The sequence below is a fragment of the Coffea arabica genome, chromosome 2e (genome assembly GCF_036785885.1).
Source record: "Coffea arabica cultivar ET-39 chromosome 2e, Coffea Arabica ET-39 HiFi, whole genome shotgun sequence".
Taxonomy (NCBI): domain Eukaryota; kingdom Viridiplantae; phylum Streptophyta; class Magnoliopsida; order Gentianales; family Rubiaceae; genus Coffea; species Coffea arabica.
Genome location: NC_092313.1, coordinates 36,800,495 through 36,814,435, shown reverse-complemented (window position 1 = coordinate 36,814,435; position 13,941 = coordinate 36,800,495). Strand labels below are relative to the sequence as shown.

At 34.9% G+C, this 13,941-nt stretch overlaps 1 long non-coding RNA gene across 1 annotated transcript; it reads right to left on the bottom strand.

Annotated features, from left to right (window-relative positions):
* Nucleotides 1-9,121: 9,121 nt before the first annotated feature.
* LOC113732492 (uncharacterized) lies at nt 9,122-11,692 on the bottom strand. Its single transcript, XR_003458771.2, has 3 exons — nt 11,563-11,692; nt 9,682-9,825; nt 9,122-9,560 (listed from the first exon to the last, which is right to left on the bottom strand). It is a non-coding gene; the product is annotated as an uncharacterized lncRNA (long non-coding RNA).
* Nucleotides 11,693-13,941: the final 2,249 nt, after the last annotated feature.

Genomic DNA, 13,941 nt, shown 5'->3' with positions numbered 1-13,941 from the left:
AACCTTGCTTCTCCTTATTCCAGGCTCTCTCAACCACTTGTTGCACCCCTTCCCTTTGAAGCCATCTCTTGTCAAAATAGAACCTTTTCTTTTTCCTATCTGTTGCCGGGACTGTGTCTAGCATAAGCATGTAGTGATCAGAAGCAAAAGTGTCCAAGTGTTGACATCTTGCTTTCTCAAAATCTTGGAACCAATCAACACTACATAGGCATCTGTCAAGTCTTTGCCTGATTTCACCTTCATCATTCCAGTGATTGCTCCACGTCCAAGGTTGACCTTCAAAACCAATATCTACTAAGTTATTTTGATCAATAAAATCTTTAAAGTCCCTAAAGCTCCTCTCCTCTCTTACTACACCTCCCCACTTTTCCTCATTAGACAGAATGTCATTGAAGTCCTCAGCTATCAAATACCTAGCTCCCCGTAACCTTTTCCTCCTACTGAGCACCCTCCATTGCTCCCTCCTATTCATCTGATCACAACTAGCATACAAACCTACAAACCACCAAGTAATTTGATTGTCACTGTCTTCAATTTTAGCCTCTATCGTAAAGGCAGTAGTGTTCACTTCTAGAATGTATGTGTCCTGAGTCCAAAACAAAGCCATGCCACTTGCTCTATTCATAGCTTCAACCACTACAGAATTTTCAAACCTGAGTCCTCTAGCTATCCTATCAAGAACTGGTTTCCTATTCTTAGTCTCACTTAAAAAAATCAAACTTGGAGAGGAGAGGTTATTCACCTCCCTTAGCTGGGGAACTATCAAGGGGCTCCCCACTCCTTGACAGTTCCACACCATAATTCTCATTCTCCTTTGGGGGCCCCTTTAAGGAAGGGAGAATACAGTTCCTCCATAGGCTTAGTTTTTTTCCATTATGCTAGCTCATATTTAGCATCCTCCATCTCTTCATCCCTGATCAGGCACTTCCTCTTCCCAGCCTTCATCTGACTATCTCCTCTACCATTTAACTCCCTTAAAGGTTTTCTAGTTCTGGTTGGGGATTTCAATCTCCTAAAGGTCCTCTTGGCTTGCTTATCTGTCTCCGCCCCTACCCTTTCATCACATTGGCCCTCCTGGCAAAGCACTAAAGTTCCTACTGACTCCTCATAAGTCCCCAGTTCTTGATTCTGATTTTGGCTCAATATCTCACCCTCTCTATCCTCCTCCATCGTATCTACATCAGTTGGATTTTTACCTTCTTCTACGACCTGATGCACTAGAGAAAGATTAGGGGGTTCCTCTTATCTAGGTTCAACTGTCCCTCCTGACCACCTTGAGGCACATCCTTACATTCCTTTACATATGTAGATATGCGCCTGTATCTTTCACGATCCTGTCATCTACTCTATCATTTCTTAACTCCTGGATGCTATCACCTTCATTACCATTGGACTTGAGCATTTCCAGTAGACATTTAGCCAATAGAGTCCTACTCCTCTCCTGCTCAACCAAATCTCCATTTCGATAGGACCAGTATCTTTTGTCACTTAACACTTCAGGCCTATTTGATTTTTTTTTGAGGTGAGCTTTTAAAAGTCCCAGCTCTCATCCAAGGGCCATATTGGTTTTCTACATTACATCCCCCAGGACTCTCCTCTCCTTACAGGACCTCTCACTATGGCCTACTATACCACAATTGTAACAAAAATCAGGACACCTTTCGTATTTAAATGCTACCCATTTAAGAACTCCTGCAATCTTAACCATTGTACCTCATAAAAGAGGTTTAGACAAATCTATTTGAGCTAATATCTTCAAGTGTCTACCCTCTTTCCCCCCGGACTAAGGTACTATCACCTCTCTAACTTTTTTGACACTGAACCAACCTTTTTTCCAACCTCTTTAGAAAGCCAGTGGATTGGCAAGTTCCAGAGTTGCACCCAAAGGGGTGCTACCATAAAGGCATTATAGGCTTCCTCTATTCCCTCTGACCACTTGTTCAGCACTAAAATTTGATTGTCAATCACCCAAGGTCCCATATTGACAATTTTTTCCTTCTCATCAGCATTTGGGATATTGAATTGAAACACATTAGGTCCCAGTTCCATAACTATCATATTCCTCGGATAACCCCATGCCATAGCAACAAAACTTTTGATTCCTGTAAAATTAGTCACTTTCTCTCCTATAACTCTTTCTATGAGGCTATCTTCGCATGCTCTCACACCATTCTGTAGGTCTTCCACTTCCAAAACAGCTCCTAAGAGCTCATTCCCCTCCAGGGAAAATTTCTGTAGAAGTTCTTATAGATCTCCCTCCATGGACAGTCAGCCCTCGCTAGATAGAAAAACTCCACTCGACACTCAGAGGACGCAGGTTAAAAACAGGGTACGAACAGATAAAGAAACAACAGAGAACAGAGAAACCAAATAGAAACATTGAATGGTTTTACTGACTAAGACCCAAAATGAAAAAGAAAATGTAAAAAGTTGCTCTGACCACGGTTACCTTTAAAAATAAAAGGAAAGATAGAAGCACAGAACCGCATTATACCTGGCAAAAGCTTACTCAAGTTTTGGAGCTTGTGTCGCTTGAGCTACTTCTATCCATGCAATACGTATCTCAGTGATTTACTGCTTTCGATTGCATAATTTCCGACAGAGATGAGGAAACATCTACCTTAGAATCTCCTATTGTTAAAGTGCGGGATTATGGGTGTTTGAATAGGGGTGTTTGAAAAAGTTTGAGTTGGCTGCCTTTTCCCACCAAAAAGGTGAAGAACCTCCTATCCCCAGAGAGAGCACTTCTACTTAGAGTGAGAAACCCTCTACTTAGTGAGAGGAACGTTTCAATTTGCAACTCAATCATGACATTTATTGGTTGTATTTCCACCTTTTTCCTTTTTAGAAGCAAGAGAGGCTAGAACTTGAATTCATAGGGTTTTCAATGAACTTGTTTGTATGAGATTATGACTTGATTACAGTTGATTTGTGAGGTTTTCTTACTTGCTTAGTTCTTGAATCTGCTTTTAAATTTATAATTGATTGATCATCAATTATGAATCAATTTTAGCAATTGTTAAGTAATGAAAGTTTGTAATGATCTAGAGATCTAGATTCTTGAAACTCAAATTTCAAATTCGCAAAAGTAGAAGATGAATTAATTAGATTTCTTGATAATTTCACAAATCTATATGAGCTCGTTTTTTCGTCCTTCAACCATGTTTATAGACGGGGCTAAACAAGGGTATGTTGGTCATTGCTACTTGTAACATTCAATACCAATTGGAAATTAATTCCAATCAAGTAATCAAATTGGAGCAATTCAACCAAGTTAAGTTTTATCTCGTGCAACAAGGGATTATAAAACTTTGGAATCATTTCCTTCAAGTGATTGTCTAAATTTAATAGTTGAATTGTTAATTTGAGTTTACTAGCTTTGAAGAAATTTACTGATTTAGTCTAAAAAAATTTTCTTGATTATCTAGATAATAAAGCAATTAATTAGTTCTAGTAATTGAATTTTGTTCCCTGAGGGATCGACCCGAATTATCTCTACACTCAAGGTTGATCTATATACTTGTAGTTAAATGAAGTATTAGGGTTACAAATATATTGGATAATTAGGTAAATAAACCTGGAAACCCAAACCTTCACCAGTGTGCCAAGCTCTAACGAATATGAAAGATTCGTGAATTTTACCAATTGTTTTAAATGTTAATAAAATTTTAATCACTTAAAAATCTTATTATATCTCTGAGTATACAAGCTAAACGTGGAACCTTCGGTCAGGATCTTAGAAGTAATAAAGAGAGTTGATGCATCTGAGGACTTGAAATTATAATCTTGAGTTAATGGCTGAGAGCAAATTTGCAATGAAATGGACACTTAGCTACATCATCTTTAGATGGCTCACTTTCTTATTCTAATATTGCAAGCAAGGAGTGTTAGTGGTGCGTAGAGGTAGCAAATCAACCCACTTAACTAAATTTACCCATACCTGCCCATGAATAGATAGGTATGGGTATCTTAAATTTTTATATATGGGTATAAATGGGTTACCCAATAATACCCATTTAATAAATGGGTATTATTGGGTAACCCATTAAACCCAATTAACCCATTTAGAATTCTCTTCCCCCTAAATCTCTTCTTTTCCCCCACCCATTTTTTTTAAAAAAATTTTTCATTTTGTCATGATGTTAACTACTTTTGTTTCATTATTATTATTATTTGTTGGTTTTATTTTATTATTTTATTTTCTCTTAATTTGTTAACTTGCTCATTTTTCGGCATTACCAATTTATGATAAATTTAAGCCTCTTTTCTTAGCTTTCTAAAATGAAATTTTAAATTTATACATGGAAAAAATGTTAGGGGTTCAAAATTTTTGGATTAAATTTTTATATTAACTTTTATAGTACTTAGTTCAAATTTTTATATTCTTATTATTCAATTATTAAATAATATGTAATTTTGTGAAATAGAGTATAAATGAAAAAAAATTGGTAATTAGGCTTATTGACCATTATAAGTAAATATTTAAATCTAATGATGGGTACAAAGAGCGGTATAAATTGATAACTTAGTTTGCAAAAATGAATTTAAATGAATTTATAAAAAATTAAAATAAACGGGTTATAAATGGGTAATTGGGTTACCCAATTCATTTTTTGACTTACACATTTATACCCATCTAATTAAATGGGTATAAATGGGTTGATTCACTTATACCTATTACCCATTTTACCCAACCCAAACCCGCCCAAGTCACCTATTTTGACACCTCTAGTGGTGCATGAAGGGGCTGTAGTTGGTCATTTTATCCCCCACCTTGCAATAGATGCTGGATGCATGTTTGGATTTTTCTTTTTGAGAAATATTAATCGCACTCCACATTCTATTAATTGTATTTTTATTGTCATTTTTATCTTATAATTTTTATTTATTAGACTATATGATAAAATAAATAGTAGGAGTGCAATTAACATTTCTCTTCTTTTTTTACCAAATGAGTTGAGAAGTTCCATTACTGAGTCTCGATGCCCCAATTTTCAGAAAATAAATAACTCATTGATGGGCAATGTTTATACATATCTATAGCAATTTATACCTCAAATTTTTGGTAGGACACTGAAAAGTTTAAAATGTATACATGTCTTTGCCTATAAACACAATTTCAGTGCTTGTAAAGAAACTCGCCCTACAAGCTTGAAATTCAAAATTCTTTGGCCTTTGGTCCTTCATCTATCACAGAAAAATCAACGGTAATGACCGCTATTAACTGTTCATGTATCAGATACAATACACACACAAACTGACTAATATTCAGATTAGCAATTTTGTGATTCGTATCCGGATCTACTTTGCTTCACGTGGATCAAATCATATCTTATCCGCATCCAATTTTTCAATCTTTTTCTTTTTATATATAAAATATTTTATTGCTAAATTTATTGAAAATCGTCCAGCTTGAATCGCTAAATTTAAGTTTCATAGGAATCAACAGAGTCGGAAATTTCAGCAAAGTGCGCATGAGCTACTTTGTTGGCTTCCTTTGTAACTGAATTTATATCAATAAAACAAGGATCATGTAAAGCTGTCCGCATCTTTTTAATCTTTTCTTTGTTGAATTCAGATAATCAAAAAGAGAAAATAAAATTATGAAAGCTTTAGCTTTTGCTTGGATTGCTATTTTCCGTAGAAAAATTTCGTCATTTTCCGTGAACACATTTCCCCATTACCTTTTTTCCTCACATACATCAAATCGCTACAGTAATTTTTCCATGAAAAATGACGGAAAATGCAATCCAAACGGGACCTTAGAGTCCCGCAAGTAATATGTCAATGATATATGCTATGGACATGCGAGCTGTTAGTCCAAATCGATTAGTAGTTTTTGGTTGTAACACAAAGCAATCTATCCGCAAATGGTCTTACGTCCCACTTCTTAAGCCATGCCCTATCTCAAAATTTATTAAGTAGCTACATACCCTTCACAAATATTTCATTTCGATTCTTTTTCTTATCCTTTAAGTTCGAACACTACTAACAGGGTAGAATGCTAAAGATAGCATACTAAACATACAAAATTTAACTAAAAAATGGATTCATCAAATGGATTTTTTTTGCCTTTTTTGTTTTTCTATTATATATTATTATTTAGTCTATTGTATTTTATATTCTAACCTATAAGTAGTTGCCAGAACTTAAAGAGACGAGAAAGAGCTGAAATGAGATCTTCACGAGGGATATATGGCAATTTAGTAAATGCTGAGACAAAAAATAGTACACGTAGTGGGATAGAAGATCCTCTATGTTATCTATATCATTGTTTTTATTTGTTTTTTCATAAAAGAATTGAATTCCAATTAAGAATAAATAATATTTAATATTACATCCAAAATTTTTGTATGACAATAGTTTTAAAAATTTGACACAATATACAAAAAAAAAACTATTGTTGAAAAAGAATATAGACATAAATTTGATAAAAAAGAGATCAAATTAGAATAGGATAGGATTTTTTTTTTTTTTTTTTGGTGACCTTCCACCTTTCCTCGAACTCTTCCCACCCCATATCTTGAGCCTGGCACTAGTGAGAATTCTAAGATTCTTTTCCTTGCCGCATGGCATAGAGTAGATGAGATTTAAAGTTAATCTTAATAGAAAAATTTTCTCAATGATACAAAAGTACCATGTAGATCAAATTCATATCTGCAGATCAAAACTAAAACGTGCTTCAAATCAAATGCGCGTAGCTGATCTGCATATGATCCGATTCACATATAATCAAGAGGCAACTGAATATCCGCAAATACCTATTGAGCAATGCCGATTTTAGATTTTTTTAAACCTTCCCCCACCTCCCCCCTCCCCCCACCAAAAAAAAAACAAAGAAGGTTCGCTCTCTACCCCAAATCTGACAGCCAGGTTCAAGCCTTGGTCTGCCAGGCAGGGCATGCAGCCCTTAACCAACAGCCCCATCAACGGTTGGTTGCCCATTTTTTGATTATCAAATTATTTAGAACAGCCTAGCCACTGTGCATTACGCTAGACAGATTATCATGACTATTATGAAGGCACATGTACCAATCAATCACCGTTTAGAAAAATGGTAGCAGTACCTAGCACATAACTAGACAAAATATGATGTGCCCTGTACTATAGTACACCATGTCGTGTAGTTCCCAAAAGACCATTCAATACCTTCTTTTTTATAAAAAATTTTGCCAACATCGTTATACCATAAAGTTTTTTTTTCTCCTTCGAATATGACTTAGATGTAGCTCTCATTTCAGGGTGGATTTTGAATGGAACCAAATTATGATAAGCTCAACGTCTCTTGCATACAGACCGTTATGTGAGCCCCAAAAACCACAAATTTTATGGAGCCTTATCCAACACATACTTCTTATCTGCACATATAGCAACTCTCCTCCTTCGCCCAAGCACTTACTCCTAGAAGCCTCAGATTAAGGAAATGTAAGGATGCAAAGACATTTACATATTGAAGCAACCGTTATTTGAGGAGGAGTGCAGAGAAAATTAAAAGTTCTAACTTCTTATATACAGTCATATGACTGATTTTAGACAAAGACTTGGAATAGATTGAAGACATACCCAAAATTTGTCTCCTAATTCTGGGAAAGCCAACTTCATACGTCGTAGCAATTAAGCGCATTCCGAAACTGAACCAAACAAGCTTTAGGAACCCTTCTAATGGTCAGGTGAAGAATGAACCTGCTAATGTCCTGGGCCACGGGCTTAGCTCAGGTGTTCAGAAAACTCATCTTTCATAGTACATCAAAGGGCTTTTCCACTATGTTGACTAAATATTAATGTCCAGGACTAGAGATGGCAACGGGGGCGGACACTTGCCCCCGTTGGGGCGGGGCCGGGGGCGGGGGGGAATTTTTTACCCCCGTTTACAAAACGGGGCGTGGGGGGGGGGGGGGGGGGGGGCGGGGGAGTACCTGTCCCGTACTCCCCCACCCCATCCCCTGCCCTGCCACCCGTTTGAAATATATATATATATATGTACATAATTATATATATAATGATATTATCAATTATATTACTAATTATACATGTCTATTAATAAAAATTATTAATTATTTATACTAAATTTATTAATATATTTATATTAAATTCCTAACTACACTTAATACAATAACATTTTTTCTAAAAAAACACAATAATAATTTAGTAATTGTAACTGTATCAAAAGTGAAAACTTGATTATTTTAGTTATATTTGTTTTATTATATTAGATTGTATTCAAATAATCTTTATTTAATTATTTTTATGAGTTTTAATTGTGAAGTTACAATCAATAATAATTTGGTGATGCGTAGATATTTTAGCATTTGATTATTTGCTCAAATTTAATTATAATTAAGTTATATAATAAAATTTTTTAACCCCACGAGTGCCCCCGCGGTGGAAGCGGGGCGGGGCGGGGGAAGCAAGGGGTGGGGGACGCGCGGGTGCGGGGGTAGGGGGAATTAAAATGCAACGGGGCGGGGGTAGGAGGAGGTGTCCCCCGCCCCACCCCCGCCCCTTTGCCATCCCTATCCAGGACTAGCTGGACAAGGAAAACTTGTCATAAACCTTAAAGTATCCAATTTCAAACTACGTATACAGAAAGTCAATGCGGCAAATAGATACAGGTGCAAATAAATCATTCGCATCCAATGTGATAAAATGGCATAAATCTTGTTAAAGTTCATATGCCCAACCACAGTTTAAAATCAATCTCAGCAAAAGAGAGTTCGAGGGACTGAGGAAATCCATTTAAAGCATTAATATTACTGACATGTAAAATTGAGAATGACTGAGCTGCATTTGAAGTTACTTTTCATGCATGCTTAGCAATCTGAATCTAGCAGTAGTTAAATTACTGACATCATCATGAAAACATTTTGTCAAATGTTGAAAAAGTGACAAACATGATATCTCAGAGTTCTGCCAAATACAAAGTAAAATCGTTATGTATGAAACTAGCTTCTTAATTGAAGCAAGACTGCTATGCCAAGTCCAAAGTCTGTAGTATTTTGTCATAAGCAACTCGGTAAACAGGGACCATTAGTTAAAGAGCCCAAACTAAGAGGTTGTAATCAAGCTCAAACAAAAGGACCAATTAATTCCACATACGCAAAATAATCAGAGAGCAAGCTACTTGGGTCATATGGTTCCTATCCCTTAAAAACTGTAAGCAGCACCATAAAACGTATTTGTACACACAACTTCAAAAAACTTAACACGTAGAAATTAAAAACTCAATTCTACTTTAGTTACATCACCTCTTAGTAAAAAGGTCATAATCAGCTCATCTATGCACCTCAACAAAATGCAATCACACATGTAAATGACTTTCTGGGGAACATTAATATCTTCTGAAGCAACTGGAACTTTTTCTTGAAGTCATCAGCATACAGACCAGAATCTAGCTCCATTTTTTTGAGGACTCTCCCATACTTCAGAACATACCTTATCATTGCAAGCTCATCTTCCAGGCCAGTAAATCCTCTGACGAACATTTCTCTGAGACTTGATAGCAAGCAACTAGGAATCCTCCAGCATCCATTATGTGTTTCTTGACAACATAGATACCATGGCTGGTTACAACAAAAAATAGCTGTTCACTACATTCTCCAAGAGTTGAAAGTGTAACAGAACAACTCCTTCTACAAGTGGTAATTTTCATTGTTTCTTCACATACAACAGCCTTAGACTGACCTTGTAAAGTTGGAGAACTTGTAAATTGACAGAGTTTTCAAGCAACATTGGCAGGAATTTCCACTTGGAGCAATAAACTTCTACAACCAGTGTGGTTAATCTCTTGAACGTTGTCGACAAATGGTTAGTTGCTCCATTAAGAGCCTACAGAAAAATCATTCAGCTTGTCCCCATTAGAACAATTGAGCTCAGATTTCCTATTAATTGAAGCATCGAAGACCAAATACTTGTTCAATTTCCTTAGCTTAAGTTCTTTGTGTACCATACCGAATCATAAGATTTACAATTTAATGGGAACTAAAACAAACAGCTTTACGTTACTGGTATCATATGAAAACCTCAGAAACTTCACATGATGAAGTGTTTCAAGTAGCTTAACAACTGAATTCCAATAACTGATTTCAGGGGGGCTGTGGCAGGAAACATCAACATATACTTCTTCTAAGGAGGTAAGGCTTCCTAAAACAAAGTCTTGACTGGCACAATCTTGCAATCTTGCAGATACAGGTGCTCAAGTACAGAGGCAATGATCTTGAGCTTAGAGTCTTTATAGCCAAAATCATAAGGATAAAAAAAACCTAAACTTTCTTCATAAGGTTTAAGTTCTAGTCTTTTCAAAACAGGAGATGATATTGTGATTATAGCCGCATCATGCCAGGTATTTCTTGCGATAGACAAGAACTTTAGAACTGCACAACCAGGTATAAGATTCTGGACAGAGTCATTGGATTTGAATGCAACTCTAGCAAGATTCAGATTCACAAGCCTAGGAAGATAAACGATGTTTGGAACATCAATGACAATATCACCAGACAATTATAGAAATTCTTGTGTATCACAAGTAAAGAGGCTCCTAGGCACAATTTATAGCCTAAACCAGAACAGCTATCACAAGCACAATGAAGAAGGACATTAAGCACTTGGACATTACTAGCAACTGCAATGTTGACCCATCTTCTCGCTTTGATGCTTTCGCAGAAATATTTCCACTTCAGACGGAACTTATTGTTGTTTTGACATTTCTGAGAAGCAAAACCCTGTCTACAAATTTCACAAAGCTCTTTTTTTTTTTTTTTAAAATGTCACTACGGCTCTAACATTCATTGAAATCTTCAAAATGAAAACTACAGATTTCAGTCCAGAGAAATTCCCATCGTCTTGATAAAAGGCTCGTAGCCATAACTTCTTTTGTTGGAAGAAAAGACAGAATGTGACAAGGTATCCAGTCTGGCAAATTACTAAGCCTAACATCTGAATTCACCACTTCGCTCAAGCCTCTCTTGCGCTTGTAGCTTGATCCTTTAATAGCAGAACGAGTCCAATACCTATTAGAGCTTGCCATTCCAACTAAGCATCTCCCCCTCAAAATCTAAAGTCTGTAATAGCAGTAGCAAAATGGCAACCAAATGATACTTAACCAAGTTTTGCCTCATTAAATAAGATGCCAATTTCTATTAAAAGTTTTGCCTCATCATTTTCTGAAACTGAAGACAAGAACCCTGCATCAATTAATAAATAGCATAAGTTTAACTAATTAATAGGTTTTCTAACAATAGAAGTTGACTAATTGGGGCATCTGATCAAACGTTAATGAGAACATTAATTTCAACAAACGCGCAACAAATAGATAAGGGCTTCGCTAGTTTAATGCTAAGAAAATATATTAACAATTATTATTGCCAACTGAATAGTTTTTGCATGACAAATTCTCTAGCTAATTTGCAAGACAGAAGCAAACAGAACCATAGAATCACCTACAAATCGCAAAAATAAATAAATAAAGAATCCAAGAACAAAAAAAAAACACAAAATGGAAAGGTAGAAATGAAAGAAAACCACTAATTTTTCTTTTGGGGGTGGGTGAACAATGGAGAGAAATACCACTCATCCATCTTCCGAATGTCTTTCACCCGAGCCATAGATGAACTTTCAAGTTTCAAGTCGACTTTGAAAGAAGGGTGAGATCCAGAAAGTGCCTGTGATACTGTACCAGACAGAGTTTCGAATTGAGCTAAAAATATATATATATATATATATTATCACTTTACCTTAGACTATAATATTACTATCAATTTTTTTTCCCTAACATTTATTTTTTAATCATTTTACCCCATTATCGATTTTTAGTCTTTCACCCAGCCAAAGATGGACTTTCTAAGTTTCAAGTCGACTTTGAAAGATGGGTAAGATCCAGAAAGTGCCTGTGATACTGTACCAGACAGAGTTTCCAATTGAGCTAAAAAAAAAAAAAATTATCACTTTACCTTCTTAAACTATAACACTACTATTAATTTTTTCCCCTGACATTTATTTTTTAGTCATTTTACCCCATTATCGATTTTTAGTCTTTCACCCGAGCCATAGATGAACTTTCAAGTTTCAAGTTGTCTTTGAAAGAAGGGTGAGATCCAGAAAGTGCCTGCGATACACTGTACCAGACAGAGTTTCCAATTGAGCCAAAAAAAAAAAAAAGATTATCACTTTATCTCCTTAAACTATAATACTACTATCAATTTTTTCCCCTAACATTTAATTTTTAGTCATTTTACCCCATTATTGAGTAAACTTCACACGTTGAAAAAATTAGAACAAGAACACTTTCCCTCTTATACCCTTCTTATGTAGGATTTATTAGTACTTTACTTCCTTAAAATATAATGCTACTATTAATTTGCCATCTAATTTTGTTTTTAAAATTTACCCCATCATTATCAATCCAGTTCTAAAAAAAATTTTAACGGAAATATCCTTCTCTCATATACAATTAAAGAAAAAAGTTGAAATGATTATTTTTTTTTCTTTTTTTTCCCAAGAGTATCAAGAAAATAAAAGCAAAAGGAGTTTTCTCCTCTTTTTCTTTCACTTCTATTAATACCAAGAAAAAGAACAAGAGATGGGAGAAAGGGAGGTAAAAGACTCAAGAAAGAAAAAAAATAAGAAAGAATCCAATATTATCATTACTTTAATGTCATTGGAGTTGGATGTGAGGGGTAGGTGGAAGAGTAAGGAGTGATTTTAAAATAATGAGAATATTTGATTTTTTTTCTTTTTTAAAGAATTAAGCTCTCTTCCTCTTAATTTTCTTTTTAGTTAATAAGAGTGCACAAAAAAAAAAGGAAATGAACACTTTTGACTTTTTTCTTGGTATTAAAAAGGGCAACATAAAAGAGAAGAGCAATTCTAAATTTCTTATTTTTTAATTATACAAGAGAGGAAGGTATTGTTGTTTAAAATATTTTCAATATGCTGAGTTGGTTTAACAATAGAGTAACATGACTAGAAAATAACATTGAGGAATAAATTGATAATGAGGTTATACTTTATGTGGGTAAAGTGATAATAATTCTAAGGGCCAAACATGTCATTTAACTTGAGTTAGCAAACTTTTTTATTTTGACCATTAGTCTTGAGAGTAAAGTTACTAAACAACAGTGTTAAAGGGAAACTGGTAATAGCATAAAAAATAATGTTTGATGGTTATTTTGTAATGTCCTCTCCCAACTTGTATTAACCACTAGAATTGATCCAATAATTAGGGAAGGCCTCTTATAGTTCTCTCCATTGTTAGGTTTAGGATTCAAATATTGAGCCTGATAATAAGGGATTGGGGAAGGTATGGGAAGGAAAGGGAGGGTAAACTAATAATAATAATAATAATAATAATAATAATAGCATAAAATGTTAAAGGGGTAGAATGATAATAAACCAAAAGAAAACTTGTGAACTCAACTTGAGGCAAGTTTCACTCAATTGAACCAAGCTCAAATTACTTTACGCGGTTTAAGACCAGATCTAACTCTTAGAGTAAAATTCGAGTTTGAGCTCAAAATTAGGTCTAATTCTAGTGGTAATCGAGTTCAAGCCTAATTGAACTAAAAGAAATAATAATAATATAATACTTTTAGAATGGGTAAAATAGAAATACACTCTAATATACAAAGAAAATGAAAAAAATAGATAAATATGTTTTGTCAAGCTCGATGGACCTCTGAGTCAAGTATCATTGGACTCAAACTCAATTCGAACCTCAAAATTGAAGTCGAGTTGACAATTGACCTAGCCAACTTGTGAGAGCTTATACTCACTCAACTCTTCTGCGACCCTAATACGACTAAAATTTCATGCATTATGTATTTTATAATGTTACCCTTTACCTACAAACTTTGAAATCATCTCCATTTAATTTTGTCAAGATTGAAATTGTACTTTTTACTGAATTTAAACTTTAAAAGGTATTCACTTTACCCTGTCTATCTAGCA